Source organism: Bubalus kerabau, chromosome 7, assembly GCF_029407905.1.
Source record: "Bubalus kerabau isolate K-KA32 ecotype Philippines breed swamp buffalo chromosome 7, PCC_UOA_SB_1v2, whole genome shotgun sequence".
Taxonomy (NCBI): Eukaryota; Metazoa; Chordata; class Mammalia; order Artiodactyla; family Bovidae; genus Bubalus; species Bubalus kerabau.
The window spans coordinates 94724725-94736893 of record NC_073630.1 but is presented as its reverse complement, the minus strand read 5'-3'; the positions used below and the strand labels follow the sequence as shown (position 1 = coordinate 94736893).

Below are 12169 nucleotides of genomic sequence, written 5' to 3'. Positions count from 1 at the left end.
GAACTCAGCTCAAGAAGGGTCTCTTGTAAGGATAGAGGGGAATCTTCAAAGAAATCTTTAGAAAGTCCAGGCTGGCCTCATGAGAACTGAAGAGTCGACAGGCAGGTAGTGTGTGTGTGGTGGAGATGTATGTGTTTCTATCTGTGTCAGGCTTTATAGTCTCATAGTCTCGCCTGTGCTTTTTTTCAGTGAGTCTGTTCCATTCTCCTGCTTTCTCTGCCGACTCACTGCCTGTCGGCTGCCAAGCTTGCAAGTGGCTTTGGTGACTGCCTGGACCCCAGCCCATATTCAGTGTCACCGCACAACTCAACTCCCTCATTATCATTGCTTATGTTCTCTTGTATCCTGGCTTATAGCATAGTGGGAGCGGGCAGGGGGTGGGAAGACAGACGATTTGCTGCGTCTTGTTGTGAAGACCCTTTAGGCTGTCAGGTTTTACCTGAGTGTAGTGGGAGTTGGTATTAGTTCCTAACAACAGCAGTTACTGGGCTTCCCTGATAGCTCATTTGGTAAAGAATCTGCCTGCAATGCAGGAGACCCCAGTTCGATTTCTGGGTCGGAAAGATCCCTGGAGAAGGGATAGGCTACCACACTCCAGTGGTTCCAGTAGTTACTACCAGCAAGTTCTTATGCTAAGCAATTTACATATATTGTCTCCTAAAGGTCTCAACCTCCTTACTTTCATCTCCTTTATGCAAAAGGAAACTAACTGTTGAAGGAGAGAGGTTAAGTAACTTGCAGTGGTCACAGACCTCAACTACTGGGATTTGAGCTGAGATTTTTCAGAAGGCAGAGGTTGTGCCCTTCGCTGGTTTTCCACATCTCTCCCTGGGCGTGTCACTGACTGCTCCTGACCACTGCCATAGCTTAACCAGGCGACTTCCCGTAAGTAAGCTTTCTCTCTTTGGAGAATTAGATGCTTTGTGAGAAGGGGAACTCTCACCAGTGGGTTACAGAGGACCACCCTCTAACAGTGTTTCCCAGTTTCCAGTCTGAAACAAAGCTGTGATCTTGCCAGACCTTATGTAGGCAAGAAGAGGCTGCTCTCTTGGTTTCTGATATTGAGTCATCTACCAACTTAAGAAATAGTCCAAACAGCCTACACTTTGGCTTTTATATAAGTTATAAATTATCGTTAATGTTCAATAATAGTTTAGTGCTTATTAGTACCTGCTTGCTATGTGGTGGTATGTTGCTACTGCTAAGTTACTTCAGTCATGTCTGACTCTGTGCGACCTTATAGACAGCAGCCCACCAGGCTTCCCTGTCCCTGGGATTCTCCAGGCAAGAACACTGGAGTGGGTTGCCATTTCCGTCTCCAATGCATGAAAGTGAAAAGTGAAAGTGAAGTCGCTCAGTCGTGTCCGACTCTGTGTGACCCCATGGACTGCCACCTACCAGGCTCCTCCGTTCATGGGATTTTCCAGGCAAGAGTACTGGAGTGGGGTGCCATTGCCTTCTCTGGTGGTGGTGTGTTAGGTAAGCTTTTTTCCCACATTACACTGAAGTAGCCAACTTTATCTTATATCCTCTAATAAAATTGAAGCCAAGCATCATTAGAGCTGGTTTGTTATTACAAGGGTCTTACTCCATTTGAGCCACTGTAATAGAATACCATAGACTGGAGAAATTTATTTCTCCCAGTTCTGAAGACTGGAGCCCAAGACCAAGGCACTGGCATATTTCATGTCTGGTGAGGATCCACTTCCTGGTTCATAAACTTTTGTCTTTTTGCTGTGTCCTCACAAGGCAGAAGTGACAAGGGAGGTTTCTTAGGCCTCCAACTTGAGGGCACTATGATCTAATCACTTCTCAAAGGCCCTATTTGTTAGGGGGACACAAATATTCTGACTTTAGCACCAAGTTGCAGTTGAAGGTGAGTTGATGGAATGGAAAGGAATCATGATTAACCGGTTACCAATGTTTCTGATAGATGATTTTGTGGGGGGGGAAAAAGTACACTTTTGAAGTAAAAATTAGCCGCAAACTTTCAGATTTTATACTTGAAGAAGATCCCAGTGGAGAGAGGTCAGCAGGACCATAATGTCATCATTGTGTCCCCACGATGTACCTCTTTGCTGCTGCTGCTAAGTCGCTTCAGTCGTGTTTGACTCTGTGAGACCCCATAGACGGCAGCCCACCAGGCTCCCCCGTCTTTGGGATTCTCCAGGCAAGAACAATGGAGTGGGTTGCTATTTCCTTCTCCAATGCATGAAAGTGAAAAGTGAAAGTGAAGTTGCTCAGTCGTGTCCAACTCTTTGCGACCCCATGGACTGCAGCCTACCAGGCTCCTCCATCCATGGGATTTTCCAGGCAAGAGTACCTCTTTAGGTCTCTCACAAATTACTTCTGCCACCAACATGGTGGCCTCTAGGAGGCACCGTTTCCCTTCCGTGGCTGTGGACCCATCGCTGGCTATGAATCAGATCTACAGCTGAGCCTGACTCAAGCTGGGTTCTATCTGCTAAGAGCTAACCACAGGAAAATAAACTCTCAGAGTGAGAGTGATGCCAATCTTTATAATCTGGTTTATGAGGAGAGTGTATTGATCCTGTCTTCTAGCTCTTGAACTATTGATGCAGATTGAGCCTTTTTACTCCCAGCATTGAAGAATCATTTACCAGACTTGGTGCTTGGGGTCTGGCAGAACAAAATGCAAGATCTCTTATCAGAGTAAGAGACATGGCAAGGGAGAGGCCTGCCAGTCTTCCTTAGAACCACCCTCACAGTGCCTGGTTTGGCATTGAGGCTGCTTCCTTTCAGACAACACCTGTCCCCAGCAGGGAGTAACCACTCCAGCACTCAGCATTGTCTTAACTCATTTTGTAAATTCCCACCCCACATAGTCTATCATAGAGGGTCTGTTTGTTGCATATGCATTTGAATTTACTATGAAATAAATATCTATATAAATTGGCCAAAAAGCAGATATTAAGAATAACAACTAAGAAAATCAAATTAGCTAATTCATTCCATTGGGATGGGATTATGTTTACATCTTTATTCTCAAGATTCAATCTTTTTTTTTTTTTAATTTAATTTTATTTTTTAACTTTACAATATTGTATTGGTTTTGCCATATATCGAAATGTATCCGCCACAGGTTGAATAATAGATTCTACTTTTATTAAATCCAATTCTGCTCTGAATAAATGTTATAAAATTTGAATGATACAAATTTATTTTAATTTTATAAAATTTACATTTGGCAAGACTGAGGTCAATCAACATTTTTCTGCATTGATGTGTTAAATTCTAGGATTCTAATAAAGCTATCCAATAGGTGGCTCAAATGGTAGGTAAAGAATCTATCTGCAATGCAGAAGAGCTGAGTTTGATCCCTGGGTGTGGAAGTTGCCTGGAGAAGGGAAGAGCAACACACTCCACTGTTCTTGCCTGAAGAATTCCGTGGACAGAGGAGCCTGGTGGGCTACGGTCCATGGGGTTGCAGAGCTGGAAATGACTGAGTAACTGACACTTTTACTTTTTCTTCAGGATTCTAATAAAGCTAACCAATAGAAGAAATATGAATGGTATTCATCAATTTGATGATTATTTGAAATTTTATAGATATTATTTCAAGTTCATTCCTTCTCCCTCACCTGGTTATGAATGTATAGGACTGAAGGACCATGTGTCATGCCCACATATTTTTTATTATGCTCTTCTCCCATCAAACACGTTTCCATGTTTATAGTTGGTTATTTATGCTTTTACATTTTCCTTTTGTTATTAAGGTTGTTAGCTTTCATTTCTCTCTGCTATCAGGATAGTCCTTTGCACTCTGCTTTGCTATTTGTGATCTAACGTGGACCCTTAGTAGGGGCTAACTTTTATTGAACATGTACTGTGTTCCAGGCATTGTTCTAAGGACTTTGCTGCTGCTGCTGCTAAGTCGCTTCAGTCGCGTCTGACTCTGTGCGACCCCATAGATGGCAGCCCACCAGGCTCCGCCGTCCCTGGGATTCTCCAGGCAAGAACACTGGAGTGGGTTGCCATTTCCTTCTCCAATGCATGAAAGTGAAAAGTGACAGTTAAGTCGCTCAGTCGCGACCCCATGGACTGCAGCCTACCAGGCTCCTCCGTCCATGGGATTTTCCAGGCAAGAGTACTGGAGTGGGGTTTGCAGGTATTAGCTAAAACAATCCTCATAACTACTCTTAGATGGTTAGTAGCGTACCTACTGTTATCATGCCACTTTGTGGTTATTTGGCCAAAGTCACACAGCCAGAAAGAAGCACAACTTGGGATTCAAATCCACTGGGGCTACAGAGTCTATGACACTATGCAAGAATACTCAATACTGCCTCAATATTCAGGTGTATTAGACTAGCTGAAATCCAAGAGTTAGTAGAATCTTAGTAGAGTTTCCAAAGGACTCACCTGTGAATGATATCTTGCTACGTCTTTTTTTTTTTATAGTTTTTTATAGTTGAGACTATTTCCTCAACTATAAAATAGAATAATAGAGCCAACCTGATATGACTACTTGAGGATTAAATGAGTAAGATGTGTGTGTTATGTTATATATCAATATGTACACGTGCACATGTGAAGAATCTTAAACAGGACCCGGCATATAGCAAGCACTCATTATGCTAAGCACTCTTCCTGTGCTCAATAAGTTATAGCTGTTCTTACAATAATCTACTGGTTTCAAGGCTAGTAAGGCTTTCTGATATCCAATGGTCTAGGTACTGAGAAGCCCTTACACTCATTCCTCCTTCATAGCCCTTTCCCACAGCACCTTTACCCTCTACCAACACTTTGTTTTCTTTTTAATTATTTTATTTATTTAGTTTTGGCTGTGCTGGATCTTCGCTGCTGTGGGGGCTTTCTCTAGTTGTGGCAAGCGGGGGCTACTCACAGTTGCCGTGCACTGGCTTCTTATTACGGTGGCTTCCCTTGTTGCAGAGCGGGCTGTGGGACACCCGGGCTCCAGTAGTTGCAGCACATGGGCTCAGTAGTTGTGGCTCAGGGATTTAGTTGCTCCAAGGCATAATCTTAGAAAACTAAGATCATGGCATCTGGTCACTTCATGGCAAATAGATGGGGAAACTATGGAAACAGTGAGAAACTATTTTGGGGGGCTCCAAAATCACTGCAGGTGGTGACTACAGCCATGAAATTAAAAGATGCTTGCTCCTTGGAAGAAAAGCTATGACCAACCTAGATAGGATATTAAAAAGCAAAGACATTACTTTGCCAATGAAGGTCTGTCTAGTCAAAGCTATGGTTTTTCCAGTAGTCGTGTAAGAGTTGGACTATAAAGAAAGCTGAGCACTGAAGAATTGATGCTTTTGAACTATGGTGTTGGAGGAGACTCTTGAGTCCCTTGGACTGCAAGGAGATCCAACCAGTCAATCCTAAAGGAAATCAGTCCTGAATATTTATCAGAAGGACTGATGCTGAAGCTGAAGTTTCACTTCTTTGGCCACCTGATGAAGAGAACTGACTCATGGGAAAAGACCCTGATGCTGGGAAAGATTGAAGGCAGAAGGAGAAGGGCACGGCAAGGTGAGATGGTTGGATGGCATCACCAACTTAATGGACATGAGTTTGAGCAAGCTCCGGGAGTTGGTGATGGCCAGGGAAGCCTGGCATGCTACAGACCATGGGGTCCCAAAGAGTCGGACATGACTGAGCAACTGAACTGAACTGAAGGCATATGAAATCTTCCTGGACTAGGGATTGAACCTGTGTCTCTTACATTGGCAGGCAGATTCTTTAACCACTGAGTCACCAGAGAAGCTCTTTATGTTTTTATTATTATTATTATTGAAGTATAGTTAATTTACAATGTTGTGTTTCAGAGGTACAGCAAAATGATTCAGTTATATATATATATTCTTTTTCAGATTCTTGTCATTATAGATTATTACAAGTTGTCGAATACTGTTCTCTGCTATATTACAGGTCCTTATTCACCCTCTACCAGCTCTAAAGGACACTGGCAGTGCTCAGATCTGAACCGTCATAGGTGACTGTAGAAAAACATTTCCAGCGTCCCTTGGGACCTGCTCCACATGTGCCTCCCCACCCCCCCGCCCCCCCGCCTTCATTCCTGGCCTGGCTGCCCCCACTTTCACTCTTTCTTGGGAGACCCCTCTCCCCAGGCCCAGTGTGGGTGGAAGTGCTCTCAGGCAGTCCTGCTCAGCACAAGCCTTTTGTTTTCTAAATAAGCTTTACAGCTAATCCCTGCTAGGGAACTGACTGGAAACAAGCCTAGGAAAATCTATAAGAAATTACAAAAGTGACTTAATTTGGCTGTAGTCCATAATCTTGACTTCCATTGAAATGGTAAACTAGAGCCTCCTTCAGGTTCTGCCTCTGTGCTTTTGCTTTTGAGAATAAAACAGATCTTGTTTTCTCTTGGTGGGCTTTTACCTCTTAGGTAGCCTGAAGGTGCAGCTCAGGCTGGTGTGGGTGTTCTGTTTCCTCAGATGGGCAATTTGCATCTTTAAGGAACTACAGGTGGGGACCTCAGGGAGTTAAATGTACCCTCCCCTCCATGGGGATTATCCCTTCTGGGCATATCCTCCCTAAATTGGGCACTGAGTTTAGGAAATCTCAGGGCAGGGCTAGAGATTAAAAATAAATAAATAAAAAATAAAAATTCTTAGAAAAATTACAGAGGGCATTTAGCCTAAGAACCAAAGTATATTTATCAAGAGAAGCATTTCCTCTGTGATTAGACAAGAGATATTGCCATAAAATGAAATTATATTTAGGTCAAAATAGATCTTCTAATCCACCTCATAATAAAAAAAATGAAATGACCTTGAAAACATTTAATAAGTCAAATGAAGAGTGAAAGTGGGGAAGGAATTATGAATGCAATGTAAGATATTAGGCCAGCTGCCTAAGATATTAAAGGCACACCTTGCCTTCTGTCTTTCTCCTGCTCCTTCCTTTGTTCTTACTGGACCCTGTGTGATATTTTTAAGAAGGAAACTATTTCTGGTTTCTCTCTTGGCTAACATAAGTCAGTACTTCCCCATTGCCTTCAGATAAAATTTAAAATGTTTGATTTATAAAAGTCCTTGAGGCTTCAAATTTGCCCTCTCATGACCCCGACTTCCTAAACTCCAGCTTCAGTAAATAACTTTCAGTTCCTAACTGTTCTTACTTTCAGGAATTCGCCCCTGCTTACCCTCTGCCTAGGCCACTTCCCATCCACAAAGTTGGCTATTCTCTTTCCTTTTCAGTGCCCCACCCCCCAGAATCTGCCTCTCGCACAGATTTTATCCAGCTGTGTTAAACTTCACTGTTGTATAGTTCAGCAGACCTCGGTCTACAGAAGGCCATGAACCCAGCTTTGTCTGTTTCACAGGCCTTCATTCAGGTTAGTGTTTGACTCGTGTGTGAAACTTGCTTAGTCGTGTCCGACTCTTTGTGAGCCCATGGAACTCTCCGGGCCAGAATACTGGAGTGGGTAGCCTGTCTCTTCTCCAGCGGATCTTCCCGACCCAGGAATCGAACCGGGGTCTCCTGCATTGCAGGAAGATTCTTTACCAACTGAGCTATCAGGGAAGACTCTTGTAGACACTTAGTAAATAGCTGTTGAATGAAAGGGCCAGGGGGAGAGGCTATCAGTGGAAGTTGCCTAATTGGCAAGTGTCCTGGATGGGGGGATGGACAGGTGGAGTTTTGTGGACTAGGGACTGCTCCCTCATACTGTGTCAGATCTCTGAGTGTCTAGTCCTCACAACTGGTCCATAAATTGCTTGAAACCCAGAGAAACTGGCTTCTGCTAACTGAACCTTGCACCAGCCTGAAGTCTGTTCATTTGTTAATGTGTAAGAAGATGTAGTAACTGTTGGGAGGAAGAGACTACTTGTCAGCACTTTTTCTTCCCACAGGAAGTTACAAGGAAGCCAGATTACACTCAGAAGCTTGCTTGTGGGAGCCTTCTTCCTTCCTTCCTTCCTTCTGTAAGCATTTACTTGTTAAGTGCCTGCTCCGTTGGAACAGAAGCTTCTGAGTGATTTTAAGGACAGTCCTTCAGCAGAGGAAGTTAGGAGACTGCTCTTTGTGTTGTGGAAGTGGAGTGGGTGGAGTGGCGGTAGCCCTGGGCTACAGGAATCACCCCCAGACTGGGCCCTGGGTGCCTTTCTTTTATCCTTTCAATGTTGACCAACTGCCCTTCTCTGTCAGTGAGAAGGGTCTTCAGTCCAGTTAGGTCCACATTTACCTCATGGAAGCACTTAGAAGTCTCTTCTGGACCATTGACACATCTCTGCTGTTTCTCATGCCAATCTCATTTCCAAACTCCAGCATGGGCCTGGTGGGCAGGGATGTCCAGGGCAGTAATCACCTTGCTTGTAGCTTCCGAATATACTTCTGCCGTGCTGTGCTGTGCTTAGTCACTCATTTGTGTCCAACTCTTTACGACCCTATGAACTGTAGCCTGCCAGGTTCCTCCGTCCATGGGATTCTCCAAGGACAAATACTGGAGTGGGTTGCCATACCCCTCTCCAGGGGATCTTCCCAACCCAGGTCTCCCACATCGCAGGTGGATTCGTTACCATCTGAGCTACCAGAGAAGCCCATACTTCTGCTGATACAACGATAAATAATGCTTATACTTATAGCAGGGCCTATTAGAGATTTACAACTGAGTATTTGCAGTAAAATATTGGATTATCAGGTTGTCAAGGAGAAAGAATTGCTCTATACTCTTAGGTTCAGTTGTTGGGGTGCCTTTGAATTCAACTGACAAAGGACAGTTAAGGAAAAAAACACAATTCAATCATTCGTTTTTATTAATGTATGTGTAGGAGTTCACAGAGACTGTGACTCTGGGGGAAGTTAGGATTTGGGGATTATATACCATCTTAATGGAGGAAAGGGAAGGGGAGAAGGGCATTTGCAGGAAAACAAGAGACTTGTTAAGAGAAGGGAGAGGGAGAAAGGGCCTATATTGGAAAAGAGACGAGTTTTTGGAAAGGTAAATGGGCCCTGAGAAGTATCACGGGAGTTGGTGGTGGTGTCCGACTCTGCGACCCCATGGACTGTAGCACTCCAGGCTCCTCTGTCCTCCACTATGTCCCAGAGTTTGCTCACATTCATGTCCATTGAGTCAGTGATCCCATCTAACCATCTCATCCTCTGCCGCCCCCTTCTCTTTTTGCCTTCACTGTTACCCAGCATCAAGGTCTTTTCCAGTGAGAGGGCTCTTTGCATCAGGTGGCCAAAGTATTGGATGCAGCTTGAGCTTCAGCATCAGTCCTTCCAGTGAATATTCAGGACTGATTTCCTTTAGGATTGACTGATGTGATCTCCTTGTAGTCCAAGGGACACTCAAGAATCTTCTCCAACACCACAGTTAGAAAGCAATTCTTGGGCGCTCAGCCTTCTTAATGGTCCAACTCTTACATCCATACATGACTATTGGAAAGACCATAGCTTTGACTATACGGACCTTTGTCAGCAAAGTGATGCCTCTGTTTTTAAATATGTTGTCTAGGTTTGTCATAGCTTTCCTTCTAAGGAGGAAGCATCTTTGAATTTTATGGCTGCAGTCACTGTCAGCAGTGATTTTGGAGCTTAAGAAAATAAAATCTGTTACTGCTTCCACTTTTTCCCCTTCTGCTGCTGCTGCTGCTGCTTCTGCTGCTGCTAAGTCGCTTCCGTCGTGTCCGACTCTGTGCAACCCCATAGAGGGCAACCCACCAGGCTCCCCTGTCTCTGGGATTCTCCAGGCAAGAATACTGGAATGGGTTGCCATTTCCTCCTCCATTTTCCCTTCTATTTGCCAGGAAGTCATGAGATCGGATGCCATGATCTTAGTTTTCTGAATGTTGAATTTTAAGCCAGCTTTTCCACTCTTCTCTCCACCCTCATCAAAAGGCTCTTTAATTCCTCTTCACTTTCTGCCATTAAAGTGGTATCATCTCCTTATCTGAAGTTGTTCATATTTATCCTGGCAATCTTGATTCCAGCTTGTGCTTCATCCAGCCCAGCATTTCAAATGAAGTGAAATAAACAGGGTGACAATGTACAGCATTGTTGTACTCCTTTCCCAATTTTGAACCAGTCAGTTGTTGCATGTCCAGTTCTGTTGCTTTTTGACCTGCATATAGGTTTGGCAGGAGACAGGTAACATGGGAGATATGGTAGTTTTTGTGACAATGTCTGTGTAGGTGTGGTGTGGTGACTTCTCATGATCTCTGGTGATAAGAATGTTCTTTGGTTGACGTCTGACAGTTGGTTTCTTTGAGTTCTTTGGGGAGGCTCTGCTCTTATACAGATAAGAGATTTCAAGAACTCAAATGCCTTCTGCTCAAAATAAGAGTTATGCTACAGTGACATATTCGGGACCTTTCTTTTTTACTCTTGAATATTCCAGTGGGTAGAAGATAATTGGATGAAATTCTTCTCCCAAATTATATCAGTATTTGTATTTGAGCCCAGAAACCTTCAAACAAGTGACTAGAATATAAAACAAATAAAAACAAATATAGTGACCAGGATATTTACCGGATCCAGATGACACTGTTGTTCCAAGCGTAAAATATTGTTTACTCAACAAGATTCCTTTTAGCAAATTAAGAGGAGTAAGAAAACAATTTGATTCAAACCAAATGGTTTAAAATGATTAGTCTAATTCTAGTTAATCTTTCCCTGGTTTTAAGTGTGGAATTAATAAACTTCCCTGGTGGCTCAGATGGTAAAGCGTCTGCCTGCAATGCAGGAGACCTGGGTTCGATTCCTGGGTCGGAAAGATCCCCTGGAGAAGGAAATGGCAATCCACTCCAGCACTCTTGCCTGGAAAATCTCATGGACGGAGGAACCTGATAGGCTACAGTCCATGGGGTCACAAAGAGTCAGACAGGACTGAGCGATTTCACTTCACTTTCTAATAAACTCTAATAGTATATTTTCAGCACCCTTTTTGCTTTTTATGATAGTAAAAAATAATCTTGGTCATTCAAGAAATATTTATTGTGCAAGCATTCTCCTACTTGCTGGGAGTTTTATTTTAGCTTGATTTTTGTGATATGCCAAAGACGGACATGGAAACTAAATACAGGATTAAAAAGACCAGAGCTTGCTACCCCAAGGGAGAAGAAGTGAATAAAAACTGAGGAAGGAGCCACCAAAAGAGAAAGGGAAAAGCGCAGGCTGAGCAGTCAACTCTTGAAAGGTTAGAATTGGTAAATTATGGCTAAAGCTGGAGAAAAGATCCAATACTTACAAAATAATGTAGCAGACCTTATCTTTTTGGGAAGTAGGACGGACACAGAAGAAGAAATATCCTTTATCGGATGGGACCTCATCTCTTTGGAACCTAGAAATCCAAAGAGTAATGAGGCTTTCTAGAATAGTGATGCCAAGTTAAAGAAGTTCGACCTGAGCTGGAAAGGGCTTATTAGAAAATATAGGGTTGAGGAGATAAGCCGTTATACAAATAATATGCTTTCTGATCAGTTGTGTTTAATATATGCTTTCTAAACATTTTTTGATTTAGTTCTTATAACAATATCATAAAGTACTAGTATTTTGAATTTACAGAAGAGGAAATAAATTATGTTAACCTTTTATTGATGGATATTTATTTTTTGCATGCTGAATTAAACATTCATATGTTTAAAACATCCATTCATGTCCTTAAGTACTCCTCTTTTTGTTTATGTTGATTTCTTTGCATATCTTAATGGATAATACAGGTTTACTTTTCCATATTTGCTATGCTTATAACTAGAAAAAGCATACATATTTAAATGGAAGGAAATAAAAGTGCTAACATTATTTGTATTCAATGGCATAATTATGGCCGATGTAGTCTTGTTTCCCATTTTCTACATTTTTGCATTGAGTATGTATTACTGACAATGATAATAATGAATAAATGAATTGGTGATATGGGGGAATATTCATGAGATCTTCCCTAAAAGCAAGAGCTACAAGAGAACAGGCAGATAAAATCTGAAATATAATAGTTTCAAAATCAATATAGTATGCTGTGGCTCATAAACTAATTAGAATCAAATCTTATAAACACTTTATAAGACATGCACATAGGCCTAGTGTTACAGGAGGCTGGCCGAGTGGTCCAATTTGTAGGAGAAAGTAAGAAAGGACAGTGGGAGGGCCAAGCTGAAGCAGTGGATAGGAACAGCCCAGCCTTGAGAGTCAGCTGTGAACTGATGTGTGGTTTTGAACA

The 12169-nt window shown here is 42.6% G+C and overlaps 1 protein-coding gene across 3 annotated transcripts in view; it reads left to right on the top strand.

Moving 5' to 3' along the window:
- G3BP2 (G3BP stress granule assembly factor 2) overlaps positions 1-12169 on the top strand; it is a 91384-nt gene that overhangs the window by 18239 nt on the left and 60976 nt on the right. The window lies entirely within an intron of this gene.